The following is a 5,908-nucleotide window of genomic DNA, read 5'->3' on the forward strand; positions in this document are numbered from 1 at the left end:
TCAAATGCATTTTTATTGGCTATGGTGCAAACGGAGAGATGGGATATCGTCTTTGGCACCCAGAATCAAACAAATTCATTCGTACCTCACACGTGATTTTCAATGAATCAAAAATGCACAAGAAGCCCATCAAAGATGTTGAGTACAAATGTGTTCGTTTTGAGGATGTAGCCTCCGAACCAACTTAGTTCAGTAGTGTTGCACCTACTCCTCAAGTGCAAGATACTACTATTGCTCCGGAGAGAGCAGAGTCCAGCAGTCAGGCATTGAGACGCTCTGAGAGAGTATCATGTGCGCCCGAGAGGTTTGAGTCGGGTATACACCACATTTTGGTCACTGACAGTGGAGAGCCAACCTGCTACAAAGAAGCTATACAAATAGAGGATAGCGTTAAGTGGGAGCAGGCTATGCAATCAGAATACTTCGATTGTGGCTAATGAGACATGGGATTTGGTTGAATTACTAAAAGGCAAAAATGCTTTACCTTGCAAGTGGGTATACAAGAAGAAGTATACAGAGGAAGATCACGAGCCTAGATACAAGGCTCGTCTAGTTGCCAAGGGTTTCAAGCAGCAAAAAGGTGTGGATTTTGATGAGATTTTCTCTCCAGTAGTCAAGATGACTACACTTCGCACCGTGCTTGGCTTGGTTGCTATCTAGGACATGGAACTTGTCCAAATGGATGTGAACACAGCATTTCTTCATGGGGATCTAGATGAAGATGTCTACATGAAACAACCAGAGGGATTCGTATGTGAAACCCAAAAACCAATGAGGACAGAATTGGTTTGTAGATTTAAAAAGGCACTCTATGGCCTCAAGCAAGGTTCAAGGCAATGGTATCAAAAATTCGACAAATTCATGCAGTCTCAGGGTTGCATAAGAAGTCAAGAGGATCACTGCTTATACACAAAAAGATTGAATGATGGTCCTTTAATCATCTTGATCTTGTATGTAGATGATATGCTTATCGCAGGCAAATCAATTGATGAGATCAATCAGTTGAAAAAGATGCTAGGCACTCAGTTTTCCATGAAGGATTTGGGAGATTCCAATCACTTTCTTGGTATGCACATCAAGAGAGACAGACAACGTGAAATTCTTGAATTATCTCAAGAAAAGTACATTCACAAAGTCTTGCAATGTTTTAGTATGCAGGGGGGGAAGTCGTTGAGTACCCCAATGCAAGCATACTCCAAACTTAGCAAGGAAGACTCTCCCAAGACAGTGGCTGAGAAAGAGGAAATGGCGAAAGTACCATATTCTTAAGCAGCTGGCAGTTTGATGTACGCTATGGTAGCCACAAGACCAGACATTGCACATGCAGTGGGAGTGGTTAGTAGGTACATGGAAAACCTTGGCAAGAAGCATTGGGAAGCAGTGAAGAAAATCCTCAGATATTTGAAAGGTACAGCTAGCAAGTGTTTACACTTCGAAAACAGTGATGCATCTATTGTAGGTTACACAGATGTGGATTATGCGGGTTGCGTGGATCGTAGAAGATCCACATCTGGCTATGTGTTCATGTTTGCTGGAGCACCTATCTCTTGGAGATCGTGTCTCCAGGATTGCACGTCTTCTTCTACCACTGAGGCAGAATATGTTGTTGCGTTTGACGCTGTCAGGAGTTTTTTGGAGCAAGGGATTGCGCATATGTACATACCCATGCATGGTGCATCAAATAAAGAATTGCCCATTTTCCTTAGCCAGGTGGTTATGTGGGGCCCACATGTGTACAGGTAGGACAGGGTGTACATAGTGCATCGATTTTCGCTATTACCAGTACTACTGTGTTTTTCTACAATAATGAGGAGTTTATAGCGTGTAAAAATTTTCGAGGAAGCTATCCGCGGGCCGACGACATGAGGTCAGCAGGTGCGTCAGATGGCATCTAGTGGCGTCAGGAGGGCGAACGAGGTCAATATTTGCACGCAGATGAGGACGGACACAACGTGGGTGTTTTCTTGTGAGAGTTACGCAGAAAGTTCATCATTAGGACCACTTTTTGGGGCCACTTCAGGTGGTGGCGAGATGCATTATTGGAAAAAAGCTGAGTGCCAGGTGTGCGGATGATGCAAAAAGGTGACAACTATGCACTGTGAGGTCAGTTTTTTGCCTGTTCGGGGTCCGTTTGAGGTCATCTAAAAGGCCAAGGGTGCCCAAGTAATAAAGCTAAGTGTGGGAACTGAAAAAACAGAGAGAAGACCAGAAAAAACGTGGAGAAGAGAGGAGGAACAGCCGCAGGTGTGTTTTTGGGTTTTTTGGAGCCTGTTTTGGCCGTAAACTGCTCATCCGAGGTCGGATTTGAGCACTTTGACATTGTAGACTGGGGTTTTGGGCCATTCCGGACGCGATGGCGCTGTCCATTTTGCCAAATTCCTCACTCTTTTTCTGCTGTTTTTCTGTGTAATCTTCTCCGGTGAGTGAAGTTTCTTCTCCAATTTGTGATTGTATCTGGTATCTTTTACCCATATTGTGTGAGCTGTTTGCCCCATTGGTGTTGGCCCAAGCTCATTTGTATCTAAACATCAAAAGTTCTCCTCTTTTGAGCTGAGTTTGTGTGTGTGTGTGTGTGGAGTGGGCAAGTGGATAGTCTCTCTCCTCTCACTCCAGAGGTGTGTTCCCTGTCTCGGCCAGGTGTGTTGTGTAAGCCGAGTGGTGCCCCATAGTGTGTGTGTGTGTGTATCTTCCCAAGAGTGTGTGTTGGGTTGTTATAGAGGCGCTGTGTGTGTTTTCATCCCGCTCACATTCTTTTGGTGCCCCCACTGAGGATCTTCTTCGAGTACCTTCAGCTTCGAGCTTCGAGCTTCGAGCTTCAAGCTTCGAGATTCGGGATTACAGGTTGCAGGTTGCAGACTACAGGTTACAGGTACAGGTACAGGTACAGGTACAGGTACAGGTACAGGTGATTAACACAAGTACAGGTAGCTGGAGTACAGTGATATACTAGCAGTGATGTCACTTGCAGTTGTTGTGGGTATGCATCACTTGGCGCCTATTTGAGCGCATTGTCTGCTAGATTGTACGTTACTTGTGGAAACTGCCATTGTACGCATTTGTGGAGCCATACTTGGTTGTATTTGGCAGTCCCAGCCATTTCTGAGACTTGGTCTGGAAGATAGTCATTTCTGAGACTTGACTATATGCGATTTGCATTAACCTTCGTGTGAGGGTCGATAGCGTGAGGTTTTTATTGAGCTGGGGGATTCTCAAATGTGGAGATCCTTTCGGTGATACAGGTAGCTGGAGCACCCTTTTTGTGACCTCGCCATAGGCTATGTACTAGTGAGTCCTACTTGATGCTCGGGTTCTATTGTTGACAGTTTATGCATACATAGACAGTCTATATTTTGGGTTCCTACTGCTCTACTTCTGGGGAAACTCTGTCGAAATTTTCCCAAGTTATGATGGCTGGTTTTTTGGTATTTTGAGCCATTTATGCTGTTATGCTGCTGAAATTTTGTCAAAATCAGAGGTTGAGTCAGGTGTGCCTTCTTGGGAGCTACTTGGTTGGCTTTAATGGATGATCGAAATGGACCTCAGTTCACTCCTTTTCATTTAACACAGAGAATCCAGATAAATGTTCATGTGTCCAGGAAGATCTTTTTCCAGCAGCGCATAGTCTTTATGTTCGGGCCAAGAAGATTAAGGGAGATACTGGAATGTCCTTTGCCTGTTGTCATTCCGATGATTAACTATGAAAACTCATTTTATGTGCATGTGTTTGTCCTTATCTAAAGCTGAGCTCCATTGAAGTTTCTGGGTATTGGGAAGTGAAAAGTTTTGGGTTCTTGCACGTGTGTTCAAAGGGATTCTCAAAGCATTGTAACTTGGGTAACCATGGCTTTCTCTTATCCGGAATTTCATGGAAGAAGTGGTGAAGATGCGGAAGACTTTCTGGAGCAAGTCGAGGTGGCATGCATAAGCAACAATATGTGTGATGAGGACAAGATTTTGAGGCTATTTGGATTGCTTTTGAAAGATGAGGCCCGTGTTTGGTTCATGGATTTGGAAGCTAAAGAAGCAGTGGCTTCTCCTTATGGTTTGAGTCTTGACAAGTTTATAGAAGCTTTTTTAGAGCGTTTCCAAGTTTTTGAAGATGCAAATGAAGTATGGAATGAGCTCAATGCTCTTAAGCAAGGTTCTTGTCAAGGTGTTGATGCCTATGTACAAGGTTTTACAGATTTATGGACTCGTTGGTGTGTTGCTCTTAAGGATGAGAACCCCCCTTGTTCATTGAAGAAAAGTTTTTTTGTTGATGGTTTGTCACCTTGGTTGCGGTTCAAGGTTGAGTTGAAGAGGCCCGAGTCTTTTGAAGATGCAGTATGCATTGCAAAGCACAAGGAATGGAAGTTTAAGCGTCTTGAGGAACATGGTATCAGTACAGGTATGCATGTGCAAGATGGATTTGGCATGGAAGATGAAGTTAAGCCTAAGCAGGTGAAAAGTAGCCTATCCTATGATGTTTCTCGTTTCTTCCCAAGGTCTATTGTGAAGCGTAAAGAGGTCTTGCAGGTTGATAGGTTTATGGAAGAGCCTAAAGAGGTGAGTAATGCTTTGGATATAGGATTGAAAAGTCTTGAAGAGGATGCATTGGCTACTTGTGTACCTTGTGATTCTGGGTGTGAGTGTGAGGTTGAGGTTATTGATGATGAGCACGTATCTTTAGATACTAGTTCCTTGGAAATTAGGGAAGAGGGCAAGGTTGAGAGCCATTTTGTGGATTTGTTGGATGTGGAGCCTGTTTTGAAGCCATATTTTGATGTATGTGCAGTGATTGAACCAATTTGTGAGCATGATTGTGGTTTAGAGCAGGGATCTGTATTCTTGGAGACTGATGAACCCATGCTAGAAGCTATGGATAGTGGTGCTAGCCATGATTATGATGTGGATAAAGTTATGTGTGATGATGAGTATGCTTATGATGATGAGAAGGGGTTTGGCATATATGAGTCCAATCTCAGCTATGTGGATGCCTATGCTAGGGATATGTGTGCTACGGGGATACTTTTGTGCTTTGGATATCAACAACTTTACCTTCACACAATGCTTTTAGCTACTTGGGTGCATGATTTGCAGGTTGTTTCTATGGCTGGTGAAGCCAAGATGCCAGGTGATGAGTCACTTGAGTTGTCTCTATCGGTTGGGTTGAATGTGGCATGCAATATTTATGCTTTTGGAACTCCAGACAGGGCGTATGTGTTAGTTGAATATGCCTATGGTGCATTTTGGTTGATTGTTGACAAATGTAGGTGTGGTGTTATGATGCTTCTTGTGAATCAGGCGATATGCCTTTGGCCTTTTGATCCAGGTGGAATGAGCATCTACTAGTGCTGCTGCTGAGCATGAATGCTCTAGCAGGCTAGGGGGTGGGCAAATTATGTCAGGAGTTTTTTGGAGCAAGGGATTGCGCATCTATACATACCCATGCATGGTGCATCAAATAAAGAATTGCCCATTTTCCTTAGCCAGGTGGTTATGTGGGGCCCACATGTGTACAGGTATGACAAGGTGTACATAGTGCATCGATTTTCGTTATTACCAGTACTACTGTGTTTTTCTACAATAATGAGGAGTTTATAGCGTGTAAAACTTTTCGAGGAAGCTATCCGCGGGCCGACGACATGAGGTCAGCAGGTGCGTCAGATGGCATCTAGTGGCGTCAGGAGGGAGAACGAGGTCAATATTTGCACGCAGATGAGGACGGACACAACGTGGGTGTTTTCTTGTGAGAGTTACGCAGAAAGGTCATCATTAGGACCACTTTTTGGGGCCACTTCAGGTGGTGGCGAGATGCATTATTGGAAAAAAGCTGAGTGCCAGGTGTGCGGATGATGCAAAAAGGTGACAACTATGCACTGCGAGGTCAGTTTTTTGCCTGTTCGGGGTCCGTTTGAGGTCATCTAAA

Source organism: Adiantum capillus-veneris, chromosome 8 (assembly GCF_014529385.1).
Source record: "Adiantum capillus-veneris isolate H3 chromosome 8, ASM1452938v2, whole genome shotgun sequence".
Taxonomy (NCBI): Eukaryota; Viridiplantae; Streptophyta; class Polypodiopsida; order Polypodiales; family Pteridaceae; genus Adiantum; species Adiantum capillus-veneris.